The following is a 16,785-nucleotide window of genomic DNA, read 5'->3' as shown; positions in this document are numbered from 1 at the left end:
ACCCTGATTACAGCCACACAGTTGCACACATTCATACCTGGAAGCTGCCCAGCACAACCACTCCACTGGAGCGGTTAGAGGTTAAGGGCCTTGCTCAAGGGCACCTCAGTGGTGGTAATGAAGGAGGGATAAGCGCTGCTCTTTCACTTTCCCCATCCAGATTTTATCCTGTCGGTCTGGGGATTGAACCAACAACCTACCGGTCACAAATTTAACTGTGTTTCCATATTTCCATATCCCTCCCCACTAATGGTTGTAAACATTAAAAACACCTCAATTAAATTATTAGATTAGTCTACTCATCGATTAATTAGTCAATCCACAAAAAAATTGTCGGCAACTATGCAAGTCATTTTTAAAACTAAAAATGCCAAAAATTCAATTCACTTCTAAAATAGGAATATTTGCTGGTATGAGCACACATTTAGTATCTTTAAGGTTAGGACTTCTGCTCGAGCAAAACAAACGTATTGAAGACGTCACCTCGAGCTTTGGGAAAATGTGATGGACGTTTTTCATTGTTTTCTGATATTTTGTAGACCAAACAATAAATCAATTAATAAAGAAAACAATCAGCATATAACTCAATAAGGAAAATAATTGGTAGTTGCAGCACCACTCTCAATTTTATTCTCAAATTTAGTCCAGTTCACCACCACTGCAAACTGCAAACTCCATAATAAACATAAATTAACACCTCTCTCACAGTGTCAATTAAAAAATAAACGTATTATATTTGTAAAGGTAGAATTGATGGCTGAGCTGTTGTATTGTATTGGCAACTGAGTTTGTCATAAATTGAAATATAACTCAGTGTGATCATGTTATCTATTCACGGGAAATCAAAAGGCTTCATTGTAGTATGAATGATGAAGAGGTTTTAAAACAGATTCGACAAATTGCCACTGTAGTGTAAACATCATTGATCAATTAAAATCCATAGCCATTGATCATGCTACACTATGCACTGAAATCAATATAGATATTTTTGCTGCAGTACGATGGGTCACACACACACAGTAACCTTTACCCTGTTTAACTTCAAATATTGATTTTCCAGTCTCCAATACTGCGATCATTAAGCCTTTAAAGCACACAAGGTAGGCTACCAACAAATAGTTTGAAAGCATTACGCATAATTTCATAGACAAACTATTAACGAGCACACAATTAATACTTTTCTTAAAAGGTGTTTCCTCCATGTGTCTCAACAATCTTTGTCTGCAAAGTGAAATAGATTTCTCACACAGCTTCCCTTCAGCAAATCTGAAAGATGATGAAAGAGAGGCAGAGGTATGTAGGTGGGAAGGTAAAAAGAAAGCTTAAACTGCAGTAGTTAGGTTAACGTGAATGGAAAGAAAAGAAAATTGTGATTCAAGCTCAGCCCTTGCGCTTTTACTGTCTCCTTTCTTCTTTCTGTGATCTGTCTTTTTTTATCCATTGGTGTCTCGCTAGTAGGGCTGAGTATCGTTAAAGAATGTTCGATACCGGTAGCAATACGGATACCAATACCGTGACATTAGACAGCCAATCACAAACATTATAGGTCTTGGTAGAAGCATGCTGCATACTTATTGGCTCACTGACTTGATGAGATTTACTCCTTAGGTATTGAATGACAAGGCATCTTTCGATACTTGATACGTCAGAGGCAATTCGGTCTGTGCCTAAAAAGTATTGAATTTCGGTACCCAGCCCTACTCGCCAGCATATAGTCAAATCTCAAAGTGCCTTACATGTCCTCCTATAGAGCAAGAGCAGCACAACAAGTGAGGAGGAGAAGCCACAGTGGCACCTCGTCAGGCCTGTATCTGTTCAGGAGGAAGAACTCTGGGTGCCAGGGGGAATAAGATCACTACCGATGAAAAATGTTTGAAAGAATGTATGCAGCAAACCTAATAGGATAAGGTGTAACAGTCAGGCTAAAGTCGAGATAAAAGGGGCTTATTTCATGGGAAGTTTGGAGAAATGTTGAGAAATATGTAGAGATGAGCCAAAAATCAATTTCTGGGGTTTCTGATGTCAGACTTACATTTGCTCCTATGCACTGAGCTGTACAAGGTCATACTCACTGAAGTTCTTTATTTTGGTTTGAAGTATTAAAAAAACTTCAGTTTGCAGATTATCTGTATCAGCGTTTTATTCGCTTGATAACCGATAAAGTAAATTCATTAAAAGTGCGCTACTTTGGCTCCGCTACAGCGCTGTGGCTGTCCCTCTTCTTTGGTTTCACTCACCACTGAGTCTGATTTAATGTCCCGCCCACAACCCTATCTGACTATCTTTTACTGGGTATTATGTTGAAAGTTTCTAAATCATTAAATAATTGCTTAAAGCATTTAAACACAGTTTTGTGTGGAAGTTTGTAACATTCAAATATCTTAATATTGACTTAAAGATTTTCATTTTCACTGTAAATGCATATCGGTTCCAAATATCGGTTATTGGTTTCAATAACTACTAATAATCTGTATCGGCCTTGAAAAAACAGTATCAGTCGACCCCTAGTATCATGTTCATTAACTAAAATGCATATTGAAAGAAGGGATATTTTACTCCCTTTGTAGAAAGTAGTTTGTTTCAGTTCAGCTTATGAATAACATTATCATACATTTCTTATTCTAATGTATTCTTTAGAGTAGGGTTCTGGCACTACTCCACCTAATTGCAAGATGTATGGGGAAGGACAGTCTTGAAGTATCAAAGCTCCACCAGCATTTCAAGTACTGGGTAACAACTTTATTAAGAAACTATATTATTTCATGATAAAGTTGTTATTAACACTACAGGTGTTGCTGGAACATTTACTACGTTAACATGCACATAATATTCCGGTTTTTGCCTTTATTCCTAAAAAGACAAAATTCTGACTAAGCTGTTTACATGGCTAATCAAAGGGAATATTTCACTAATATTCCCGTTTACATGTAGCCATGCAAAATATATTTTGTTTTCAAAGCGGTGGCGGACTTGTTGACACACAGAGACGAACACAGAGTCCCTCTTTCATTCCTTCAACCAACTTCTTGAAAAGGTCGGCGTAGCAATGTGTGCGCATATCCAAAAACCTGTTGATATCCAAGTCTTTGATAATGTTTAAAAGTAGATGTGTGTCTCCTTCTTATTGGGTCTGCAGCCTTGCAAACTGTTGGCTGGTTGGTTTGTGTACTGCAACCATAGCAACGCACAGAGCTGACCATAAGCCTGCGGTAATAACCCTGACTGAGACGCATATTCCGAATGCGCTGTATATGTCCAATGAATGCCTCTAAAACCTAAATAATAACGGAATAATGTCTTAAACGGAAAATGCTATATTCAGAAAAAGGCCTTATTCGGAATATGCTGTTTGCATGACCGGTATCAAATTTGGAATATTGTCATATTCAGAATAATAGTGGAATATTGGTGTGCATGTAAACTTACCGATTGATACTCTTTGGAGGCGATTAATAGGCTAAGTGATGAATATATATGGGCTCAGTATTGGATCTCAATATCAACCAAAATGCGTCTGCATCACTGTCAAGCATCACCGTAAGTAACAAAAACTGACATTTAATGCTAAGTCAGATTCTTATTTTGTTGTATACTGGTAGTTATTCTCAGTTTAGAAATTTCCCCATTTAAATCATAATTTTGGTTTCTTTGATACATTTTTTGATAACAGCTTTGTGTTAAGCAACATCATACACTCTTTCTTTCTTTGATTTTTTTTTTTTTTTTTTTTAGTAAAATAGTAAAAACACTATGCAAAGAGTCAAATGGTAAGAGGAAGTTATTTTGCAATCAGAATGGTTTGTAAACATCAGAAAGGTTGATGCCATAGATTTTACTGGAGGGAATGCAGCATCTAAAAGCATTTCGACAGAGTAAATGATCTGGCTTGGTAGCAGTGCTATACAACGCTGCCCCCTAATGATGGCAATAAATAATACACCACAGTATTGGCCGTTTGCTAATCTTAATGCCTGTGAACTGACGTAGTCGGATGGTGTACAGCCCTCCCACTTAATTTAATTACACTGTGAAATAAAGGCAAATCAATGAAATCACTGTGGTGAGAAACAGTCCCATGCCTCATGTCATAAAAGATGAAGATAAAAGAGAACACAACAATCTTTAAAATCATATCATGTTTAAGTCTGTCTGTTAGAGTGAAAATACATGCCTGATAGGGATGTGATGCTTTCATGCTTAGCAATGACTCATAAGGATACTTTGCATATCATATCCACTTAAGTGATGTTATAACGGCTCGACATCTGATGTGTGATCACATGACGTTTGAAGTGTTTTCAGAAGTTCTCTGGGGTTTTTCAAGTGTCGAGGGTGGTGGGAGTAGGGCTGGGCGATATGGACCAAAAGTCATATCCCGATATATTTTGGCTGAATATCGATATACGATATATATCCTGATATTGTTTCCGCAAAGTGAGAGCAAATGTTCAGTCAAAGTCAAAGCCAAATATGACATGTCACATGTAGTTTCATAGAAACCATCTATTTCAGTGAACAGTTGCAAAATCAAATGAATAAATAATAAACAGGTTTCTTCACCTGGTTCAATGCTCAGCTGTTCAAATAACAATAAAATGTAAACATAAATACTGTATAACAACAGGAGTACCTTTTTTGAAATCAAAGCTCCATAAGGTTTGTTTTAGTTTTTTCCAACGTTTTAAATTGTTAAATTTTTCTTCTACACATTTTCAGCGCTTATTTCTACGTCCCATATTTTCTAATATAGGGCTGGGCGATATAGAGAAAATCAGATATCATGATATTTTTGACCAAATACCTCAATATCAATATTGCGGTGATATATTCTAGAGTTGACAGTTGGTTCTCTCGCAAAATATCTTCACACTTAGATTTTAGATAAATAATCATTAATAATAGAACAGCTAGAACAGTCTGGTAAGTTCAGAAAAGTACATCACTTCACTGTAATGCAACCTTTAAAACCACGAAAAGACACTAATGTCATATCACGATATTATGATATCCAAAATCTAAGACGATATCTAGTCTCATATCACAATATCGATATAATATCCATATATCGCCCAGCCCTAGGTGGGAGATATGAAAGTGGGCCATCAAAAGGAACCAAATACCTTCACTAAAAACATGGCACAACAAGCATCGGCATACAATATGCACGAATACGGTTGTCCTCTAAAGTGATACATGAGTGGAAAAGAAAAGTTACCCGGTAAAGGATGTATTATATAATATATAGGAAAAAGAGACGCTGTCCAGATGATAAGCCAGTTGAGATTTTGTGTGTGTGTGTGTGTGTGTGTGTGTGTGTGTGTGTGTGTGTGTGTGTGTGTGTGTGTGTGTGTGTGTGCTTGAAAACTGTAAGTCGTATAACTTATGTTGTCAGTTCATTTAAGCCTGGTCTTGCAAATTTAAATTAAGTTAACTGTGATTTTCATTGTTTGTATTCTTCACCTGCTAGCTAAATTGCACGTGGCTGTTGACTGCTCACGTTTGTATTTTAGGTGCATTATTTACATGCTGAAGTAGTTACACTGCATTAAGATAATGTAATTAATAGTGAGTTTTTTGTTATTTGCTACAGAATGCTTAGCCTATATGTCAAGATCAAAGTTGGCCTATATAGTAACTCAAAAAATACAGTTCAATCACAACTGAAAATATGCCTCATTGTGCGTGTGAATAGAGGTGAATAAATATTTTTGTTTGTGTTGCAGCGAAGTGTGAGTTCCGTTTTATGTGGGGGGGGGGACCTGCCCCCACTGCTAAAAAAAATCCTAAAGGAAATACTGAGGACACATTTTGCACATAGCACACACATGCACATTAGTGCTGAAATCAAGATCAATTAGTCTATCAACAACAAGTCTTATATCAGGCAAATAAGGGAATTATCTCCTGGTTGGAGTTTCTCAAGTGTGAGCATTTGCTGCTAACCCAAACATTCTTACATTTTATGGACCAATTGTTTAAGCTGAATACTGAAAAGAATCATTATTTGCAGCCCTGCTCTGCATGCACACAAAACACGGCATAGAACAGAAATCGACACTCCTGAATAAATCACAGGTCATGAGGACATTATAACAGTGGCACATACATGTATGTTCAAAACACGATGCATGTTTACAGGCATGTACACAAATGCACATCATGCCACCACAATTCCCACCTACAGTCCCAGCAAGAGGCAAAGAAGTTACAAAATGAGGTACACACGATTTGTTTGGTGGATCTGAACCCCGGGGGTTCTGTAGCTGTGAAGCAGAGAGCAGCAAGCAGAACTCTCATCTCTGCAGAGCTCATTAAACTCCACTAATCGTATCTGTTACCGCTGTAATGGGCGGAATAAAGGGAGAGAAGCAGAAATTGGATGTGGTTTCCTGGAGGTGTTGAGCTGTGTGCACTTAAAAGCATGCGCGCGTGCGTGCGTGTGCGTGTGTGTGTGTGTGTGTGTATGTGTGTGTGTGTGTGTGTGTGTGTGTGTGTGTGTGTGTGTGTGTGTGTGTGTGTGAGAAAAATCCAGCGCTGGCTCACCATATCTGTCTTTTTCTCCCTCCAGCAGAGAATGCATCCCCCTCGATGTTTCCCTTGTTTCTGCTGAGCTTTACATGACTGAAGCTCTCTTCTTCTCTCTGCCCTCATTCTTGTGTTTTTCTGCTGCAGTTGTAACAACATCCTCAATTGTTGAATGGATTAGAGAGCAGCTTGAGCTCTCACTTTATTACAGAGAGCTAGAATTAAAAAAAAACCCGGATCTGATGTCTGAGCACAAAGGGACAGCAGCTGCAACATAATTGGACTAATGCTGTTTGTACATTAACTTCAGCTTCTAATAATGTAGCGTCATGAACACTGTCGGCTTATAAACAGACTCAGGGCTCTAAAGTTAAAAGGAAAAGCCTCATGTCTAATGCTCTGTTGTCTCTGGTCAATTTTGATTTTGATCACATTCAACACAAAGCTCTGCGCAAACAAGGAAGGATTCAACACACAGACCCCACCGCCAAAGTCTAGATGAGATTAAACGGTTAGGTTGACTCAAAACTGTCTGGCTTGTATCCCTTGAAAACATTTGTGAAGTCTTTTCATAGATATTGGGTGGTCTAAGAGTGTGCTGTTCGCACCGCTTCTGTGGAAGGAACTGTCTTTGTAGATGCTGTCAAAGTTTGGATCTAGGCCAGGTATCTAGAGGCTGAGGAATCTTTGCCGGTGTTTGCTGTAAAAACAGACTTCCATTTGTTTATTGTATCTGCCTGACGTTGATGATTAAAATGTGAATCCCAGAATAAACCCCTCCAAATGAAGTTCAAAGTTGAACTTCTGAGCACTCCACGAACATCTCACTTTCACGAGGCAGGATTTCTGAATGCGGCACTCTTATTTTCTCTGCAACGCGGTGTGAATTTTAAAGACAAAAATGCTCTCGCTGTGAAATGATTTCAAACGCTCTATAATAGGATTATGCACTTTCTCTGAACTCACGGATGAAGAGTTAATGGCTAATGCAGAGTGCATTAGCAAAAACTTTACGCCAAATGAAAGCAAAGGAACTTTTGAGTCCAACTACAAACATTGGCCTTAATATTCTTATGATTTTAGATCAAACTGAAAAACAACCTACTCCCGCACATGGTGAAGGTGTTGGTCAGTGGAAATGCTGTGAATAGGAAGTATGGCAGTCTGTAATGTGAGTAGACGTATCTGCCATACCACAGCTCCTCAAACTACATGTGAGAAGTCTGTACAGTGGCACCAGGAGAGAGGGTGGGGGGGGGGCATGAATCACACTTGACAAGACCATTTCCTTTCACTGTCATCCCTGCTGATTTGGCTGTGGGGGCTGGAAGCTGCTGCCAAAACATAAACAAGAGGGATTACATGTATAATGACAGTCCTCCGTCAGGGTTTATGTTTAAGTTCAAACTGAATGTTGCGTTTCATCTGGGAACTTAGTGAAACGGCTTCAGTGGACCTGTGTTTAATTTAATGACAAATAAATGGTTGCAGAGCACTACCAACTCAAGGAAACGCTCATTAAATTGCTGTGTTATTGCCATTTCTTGTCACCCAAATGACAAAAAGCCTATTGTATTACTTTCACCTGGTATCTAGTCATGCAGAGAGCTTTTAGTTTTTTTTGTCTAGGTTTCCCCCCTCCCCAAGAAAATAACTGGCAGATCTAGCACTATATGACTTTGTAGGTAGTCTATATCCTTCGCGTTCCACTTCCAGGATTGCTCCGGTGCTGCAGGAAATTCTGCCAGATGCATATATTTTCCTTTTTTCCTTTTCTTTGTGTTGGAATTTTAAATTCGGTGGATTTATGAGGACTATAATTGTTGACTACTCCTTAGATCTCTGCATGGTAAATTGGGACAGCTGTCCAATCTGAGTTCTCTCTCGCACAACTATTTTGCAGCGGTTTTGTGCGGAGCTTAGCACCGCCCATGACGATTCTGATTGGTTTAAAGAAATGCCATTAAACCTTCCATCCCGAATGCTGTGTGGAGTAGCCAGACCCTCTTTCGGCACACTTTGGAGGAAGGTCTGGCAAAGTGACCTACACCAATACACCAATAGCCTATATCTGATATCAAATTAAAATTGCCTAGTGACATCGTTGATGCTAGTGTGTGATTTGGGCTCTAGTAAAGACTAACTCATAGGTCATAGATCTTAATCACTGAAGAACTCTTCACAGCTAGGTGTATGGTTTATTCTCAAAAGACGCTGCTGGCGATTTCTTTAAATGTAATTTAATCAAGGCTGTGGGCGTGAGAAATCTTCATTTTATTGGAAGAGTGACACCTTAAAACCTGGACACATCAAAAGTAAGTGCATGATAATAAGTGAAGAAAATGTTTTTATAATTTGGGTGGAATGCCCCTTGAAAAGGAAAACATCAACATTTTGGAAAATATGCTTTGGTTTCTGTACAAATAGAAGACGTCTTATTGACACCGCCTTCTTAAAAACTCTCGCTTTAAAAAAGTGGAAAGATCAGTCAGAGTAGTGCCTGCAATTTTTCCACACACTTTCACTATCCCCTGAAGTCGGTTTTTATCTTTTTGGTTCAGTAAACCGTACCAACTCACAAAGGTAAAAGTAAAAAGTGATTTAATAAAACATTCACATCAACGCTAAAATTTCAGAGCTTACGAAATAAATAAATATAAGTGCTGGTTAGCTTTCTTACACACCACGTCGACATGAGACCCAAATTTTTCGTCCAAGAAGGTCGGTCCATAAATTCTTTACAACTCGCAACATGAAGCCCCCGCCCCCCCTTCATTATCACCACCCACCCAGACAAAAATTAAGATATGATATAGTCGATATATCACACACCCATAATTCCAACATGGCATCATGACTTTGCGTAAACATACACGCCATTTTCCTAAAGCCAAATGGTGTGTTATCTGTACGCATTTTGAGCTTTCAACGTGTATGTCTACGCTGTACGTAGCATGTTATCGCAAGAACGTGACGTACTATCGCAAGAATGTCATGTGTGTTAAAAAAAAAAAAAAAAAAAAAGTTGGGTTTAGGAAAAGAACATTGGGATAGGCTTTAGTAAAAAAAAAAAAAAAAAAAAAACATGACGGTGACCAACGTCACACGCTTAGGAAAACAATAAACGGTTGGGTTTAGGAAAGACACATTGGGGAAGGCTTTAAAAAAAAAAAAAACGCTGTTGATAAACACGCTAAAAAGCGATTATGAGTCTTGATAACACGCAAAAACGGCATACGAATTGGCGTGTCATACATACGCCACTTTATGAGATCAGTCTGCTAATTCACACCCTTACTAGCCATCTCACAAGCCCTCTCCTGGATCGACGGCACCCCTTCATTCTTCCATTCTCTTAAAATAATCTGTCTGTCTATCATTTAACTAGTCTAGTCACAGCTTCTGATGTGCTTATCCATCCCGCTTACGATTGACCCATCTCCCAGAGCGGTCCATAAATATTTATGCGATTAAACGCACTCCACTACCTGATCACTAATTGAGACAGGAGAGCTGACTATTTCTTTGTATTTTAAGTTAAAATAATTTTTTAACACATTCCCATTAGAGGAATAACATTTCTAAACTGTTGCTAAGTTTAACTTCTTTGCAGTTGAGTCAACACTGCTCAGTTCACTAACTGTTGAGACCTGACTGATCTTTGGGGTCAGTTCAGTCTAACAGCTCTGTGTGCTTCTGTAACCCGCTGCTGTGCCATCCTAACACCTCAGCCAGAGTGAGATTACTCCCTTAGGCAGCGGGGCCTCTGATAATTACAGTGGAAGGGGAGATTGTAAGCCTCTTCACACATCCGGAGAATGAAACATACTCCTCTGGCCTTGGTTAGATGATATATTATACGATTTGTTTTATCCATTTGTTCGATAACCTGCAACTGATACATGATTAAAAAAAAACTATTCAATTAGCCCTGATTGAGGATTGTGTTTTAAATAAATGTTTACATAAGAACATAACATTTGATAAGCATCATTCCTCCATTCACGATGCTGTTCTCAGTGATTAATGAGAACTGGACTCCAAGCTTCTTTCTCATTGTTCTCGTCAAGCTTAAGTGACCTGATCCTCAACAGGGGGTCCTCAGAGTCATTCCAGGGGACCCGCCAAATTATTATTTAATACATTTTGGAAAGTTTTTTCCTCCCAAAATTAAAATAGCACGGACAATATACATTAACATGAATCTAACATATTATTGGAAAAGATAAATCGGCCTATTCGTAAAAAAAACAGCAACAACCTCAACAGCACTGATGATACGTTTACTGGCCTATAGGTAAGGTAGCCACTATGATAGCCATCCATATACAGTTAAGCTTAAGGATTCACTGTGCCTTCCACATGTATGTTTGACATTAAACATGATGATATATGAATATGTAAATAGTAGCTTAGTATTGGAGGGCATCATAAAAGGTTACACTACATTTTATGTTAGGCCTAGTTTAATATGCAACTCAGTACAATATATGTAGTAGGGTTCCATGCTAGTCTCTCTTTCAGGTTAGGGGTCCTTGGCTTAAAAAACGTTGAAGACCCCTGTTCTAGGAGACAATGTGTGACATTGAGGATCAAAAAAGATAACTTTATGGCTGCACTACCAAAATATTGAACTGGTATGCCTATTGAATGCACAGCAAGAGGCAAAAGCATTTCAGCCACTTTCCATCATCAGGGTTTCATCATTCATTTCGTAACGATTTGTGTACCGTGGTGAATTCAATTGTTGGGTACCAAGAGTTTGGTTAAATCTGATTTTAACCAAAAGGCCTCAGATTAAACTGACCTCTGGATACAGGACACACATGTGCTCAGAGACAAAGGAACATGTGACCAAGACAAAGGAATCTTGGCCTCCATGTAAACCCCAAAGCCGGGATAATTCACACCTCTATGCGAAATGCCAGCCAGAAGGGAAACTCCTCACAACTGGCAGGAAGTCAAATGACTACAAAAGTGTAGTTTTCACCCTTTCAAGAGTTTTGAGTCTTCCTATTGGTTCAGCGGGACCATAAACACAGCAGGTGGGTTTTAACCTATAAATAACCTGACCCTAGGAAACTCCCCCGTCTTCACTTGCAACTCAGTTGCTGAAAGGAGGCGCGCAAGTGCTTGTGCTAAACTTCCATTTTCTGGAGAATGTGGATTTTATTTCGGTGGATCCTTGAAAACACACCAGTGTTTTCATATCTGCAGTGAGAAGGAAACAACGTTTTTCTTCTCAAAGTCGACTAAACTTGCCCCTTGCTGCTTTTTTGGAAGGAAGTTTCTCCGTGGCCGCTGACGAGCGCCAGGGACCCGTTCCGTTTCATTTCTGGACAGAAACAAACGGACTGAACACACCGTAAGAAGGCTTACGTCTGGGCAGAGATAAGTAGTGTGTTTATTAATGAGCAAAAGGGGTTCGCTACCATTGTTGCCATTAATGTGATCTGATTTAATCATGTACTGGTCCATATGTGATTATTAATCTGTGCTGTGAATGTATAAATTGATCACTATACTCGTTGATTTATGTTGTGTTAAGTAGCTGGATATAACTGTAATCGCTACCTGCTTAAATCACTCCTTTCAGGAGTTTAGTTACTGTCTGCGATAGAATCGTGAAAATCAGCTGTTAGTCACTGAATTAGTTATAATGACAAAAGTTTCCCTCAGTAAGTCAAAAGTCTCAGTCTGTCCTAAACCACACGTTAGCCCAGACCTGAGTGGCTGAGGGGAACTGGGTCATTATCGATAACTCAAGATCAGAGTGCCCCCTTTTTTTTCCTTTATTCTTCTTCTTTCTTCTCTCTCTAACACACACACACACACACCCACAGGCTAGCCGCGTAGCTCCCGAGCTAACGCTGCAGGCTAGCTTCACACGTGGCATGCTTACGTTCGGACAGAGCTAACACAGGAACTAGCTACCATACCGACTAAGCGTGCGCGTTGCCTAGCAACCCCGGCTTCTTCAGCCCCTCCTCGTGCACGCAGCACCACTACCGCCCTCTTGAGGCCAAATAGTTTTGTGCAGCTCACAGGAGTAGCCATTTTGGGTAGCTTTGTGTTAGAAAAACAGGTCGACATGCCCCTCCTCACACACACACACACACACACACACACACACACACACACACACCCACAGACGTGTCCATGACACATGCTGCTTTGTTTTGCTTTGTTTTTGGTTGTGATATTGTAAAAAGGTATATGAGTTTATTAGTGAAGGATTATTGATTAGCTACCGATAATTGTGACGTTAATAAATCTTATTATGCTTAATTAGCAGTTGCTTGTGATTATTTGTGTACTTGTTGTAATAATTGCTGGTCAATCAGGTCCGTGTTTGGATTCACCCCTTCCTTTAATTCCTTTTTAAAGGATTACCACAGAATGAGACTGTTCCACAGTTTGATTATTGGTCCCTGACTTGCAGGGTGGTGCCCCGTTTTTGATTGTTTGTCGATTTGATAAAGTTATTAATAACCATATTCATAACTTTATTAATATTGATAAAACATATTTGATAATTTGCCAATGATCAAATCTGTACCCTACGAGAATCCTACACAATATTATAACGTAATTTGTGAGTGCATGCATTACAATTTTCATTTGTGAAGTTTAATTCACCATGCTCTGAATTAACTTTTGGAAATCTCAGAATTCTTTGTTTTACTGGCTGAAATTGTAGCAAAAATATTTTACATGTAAAAAGGAACTGAAAAGGAAGTTATGGCATGATGTGCCCAAGTTAGCCCAGTTAGTTGTTATCATCAAAATGAATTCGACAACTACTCAGTAAGGGTGTGAATCCTCACTGGTCTCACGATTCGATTGTGATTATCCTGTCAACGATTCAAATCGATTCAATATCCCGAATGCGTCACCTCCTCAATGTTATTACTGCTACACATGGTTTTCATCAACTAATTCAAGTAGTCGGGTATACATGAACTCCCCTTTTTATTGTATTGGCTTCTAAAAAAAAAGACACTTCCTGAATGTAGCGGAGTCTGAACACAACAGACAAAAGGCAAAAACAAAAAAAGCAGTGACTGGAAAATCAACAAGTAAAATCAGTAGGCAATAATCGATTATGGTTTGTCACTGCATCGCTGCAGAATCGTCTAGGTCCGCATCGCGATGCAATGATTTATTTCAACACCCCTACTACTCGGTGTGGTTGGATATTTTATTAATAACTAGGCTATTACTTACAAGTGAACTAAAAAAGTTCCAACCTCGTGTTCTCAAATTCACAGCAGGCGCTATTGCTTTACTTCAAAATGTGCAACACTTATAATCCTGTATGTGTTTGGGATTAAAGTCTAAGCTTTTATCACTCTTCAATGATCTCTCGTCTCACAGAGGAAAGCTTGGCGGAGATGGATTGTCTAGATGGGAGAGCACAGACGCCTGAAGTGAGGATTTAGAAGCAGGAAAGTGAAGGATTAGAGACTTGCATTGACGTGATTGGCAGAAAAATCACATGCTGCTGCTGACGCATCATCCACCTGCCGCTGCAGATAAATGCAGCCAACAGAAAGAAAAAACACAGGAAAGGAAACACGTGTCATCTGAATACCAAAGAATACAGAACACGATGCAAAACCATCACAACTGCAAACACAATGAACTTTGAGTGATTACTGAGGAGGATTACAATTGTCTTGCAGATGAGCCAGAAGAGAAAATATTTGCCCCTAAACTGACACTTGTTAAGTTTTAATCTGAATCCCATAATTCTATTGTTAGTGGGATGGGAAAATCTGACGCAACACTACCAGTGCACTCTGTGCCTTCAGGCTTCACTCTTGAACATTCTGGAAAAACTGCACCAGTTTTTGTCAAATGTGTAACCACCTGAGAGCAGAAAGTTTAGTTTTTTTTTTACTAAAAACTCTATAACCCAATTTATAGAATGATCTGCCACCAAGAGAGGGCAATTTGAGAGAACACAAATCTGTAAAATTGGACAAAAAAATCCTTTTAAGGGGCAGAAATTTGCCATGCCATAACCTGTGCTTTTCCTGCTGCTGTGACAAGTCCAAATCTCACCCATGAAAAAGACCCATACTTTTGGATGGTTTGTAAGGGTCAGTTAAAAATGACAACATGTACCCTAGCACTTGCCTGTGCAGTTAGGTATGGGACAATGCGAAAGCCGCTTTTATCAGCAGCAAAATGTAACAAGGGTGTACTGCAGGAATAACACATACATCCAATCAGTCATTCATGTTCTTACTCAAAAGCCTGGACAAAAGGTAACTTGCCTGCTCACATCATATTTATCAAAATTATTTATTTCAGCAAACAGCTCCTTTTAACAGATAGTGTAGTTTAAATTAGCCCTCTGGGTTCATAATATTACTTCATATTATAATTTATTTCTTAACAAGATGTAGATCTGCTTAATGTTTTATGTCCTTATATAATAACCAGAAGTGCTTCATTATATAATAGGGGGAAATGGGAATAGTTTATTTGTCCAGCAATTTAAACGTGTGAAAAGTCTGTTTTCACACACATCTATAGACAATAGTGAAAACACACACACACACACACACACACACACACACACACACACACACACACACACACACACACACACACAGAGGAATAGACGAACTCATGCTTCTCTACTCCCCACTTCATCTCAGTGTCTATTAGAGATGAGGTTTCCATTGACCACGTACTAAGAACACAGATGACTTCACACAGAGGACATACATTTCTGGTGTAGGCCTAACGCTAGTGCAAAAACACACAGGGCTGCGTACAGGCAAAGCTTCACTCATACAGCTGCATGCATCAATGCAGGATTTACATTAGCCTCCATGTCATTTAATCAGTGAAATTAAAACAGGTGCACAAAGCTCTGTACACACCTGTGAATCATTCACTATTGACTTGTTGGTGACTGATAAATCAATCTCCATGTAAAAATCAGACTGCCTCGATCATTGAGCTCCACAAACTGCTGCACTGTTAATTGAAACCAATAACACTAGTAGTAGAGCAAGCTGTCTTACCTTAAATCAGGTGTTTGTTTGTGTGTTTTTTCCTCTATAACGTTACTGAAGACCAGACTCATGGGTGCTCACTAACTAATTGGCTAACGTTAACATGGCTGGAGCAGATGCAGGTTAATTGATTCCTGATGCTAGCAGGGCTAGCTAGCGTCAAAGTTGCAGTCACTCTCTCGCTGCCTCACTGTTTACGTACTTTTTTTCCCCATTCTCCCGTGTTGTTGTAGTTTACAATGAATATATCAATTACATAGCCTGTTTCCACTAACTTGGGTTCGATGCACACTACTTGAAAATTGTCCGAAAACACCGGGGACTCGCAGCTCAGTAATCCGTGTGTGCGACAGCGCCAACATGTGGCGGCGGGTGTAAAAGCAGGATGTTTGAAATACCAAAACACAAAAAAAAAATGCAATACATCACAGGGAAAGAATACAGTGAAGGTGAATTGAATTTATATGTGGTGTTCACAATACTAAAAGATAATTTGTAGCCACTTACTTATTTCAACAGCAACAATTTCTTTCCAGACAAAATATTCCTGTTATTTGGGATTATACTATGATGACGATTCTACAGGAAAACTGTAGGGACTATTTATTTTGTAGAAAGTAGTTCCAAAAACAGATTTTCACAGTGACGTCTTTTGGAATTTGGGTGAACTGACCATTAACTTATCCATCTCTAAATAAAGAAAATAATATAGGCCTATTCACACTTTGCCCTTTTTGTTTTCTGCCATTATTTTTCGGATGATCCCCAGACACAAAACGTGGCCATTGTTCAGTTGTTTTGTATTGTAATAGTACATTACAATATTTTTTTTTTTACATTTGTCAGGCAGCAATCTAATCCGACACAAATGTAGCAAAAATACATTACTGCAGTGCTTTATCTTGTTGACATGCAGATGTATATTAACATGACCAACACCACAAGTGACAGAAAACAACATTCACAGTGAATAGTTCGGTATTGTATAGTAAGACCTATTAAAGCCACCTGAAATTCAGCTGTAAAAAATACATTTCTTGGCCTTTATTTGATGTATTTAAAAAATATATGAATCCTCTAATACTTGTAGCCTACCATTGACAATTGAAAAACAGCAATAATGATGGCAAAATGTTCCTTTAAAACATTCCACATTCATCCCAGATTTAAACAGCTTAAGATGCAGTGAATATTGTGTATTTATGCCTATTGATTTGCTGTTAAAAAA

The 16,785-nt window shown here is 38.8% G+C and overlaps 1 protein-coding gene across 2 annotated transcripts in view; it reads right to left on the bottom strand.

Annotated features, from left to right (window-relative positions):
• kazna (kazrin, periplakin interacting protein a) overlaps nt 1–15,912 on the bottom strand; it is a 200,682-nt gene extending 184,770 nt beyond the window's left edge. For both annotated transcript variants that reach the window (XM_028582160.1, XM_028582161.1), the window contains exon 1: nt 15,567–15,912. The gene's annotated coding sequence lies outside the window, so the exon portion shown is untranslated. The remainder of the gene's footprint in view (nt 1–15,566) is intronic.
• Nucleotides 15,913–16,785: the final 873 nt, after the last annotated feature.

This window comes from Perca flavescens, chromosome 7 (assembly GCF_004354835.1).
Source record: "Perca flavescens isolate YP-PL-M2 chromosome 7, PFLA_1.0, whole genome shotgun sequence".
NCBI classification, from domain to species: Eukaryota; Metazoa; Chordata; class Actinopteri; order Perciformes; family Percidae; genus Perca; species Perca flavescens.
Note: the sequence above shows the minus strand (reverse complement) of the source record. Positions and strands in the feature narration are given on the sequence as shown.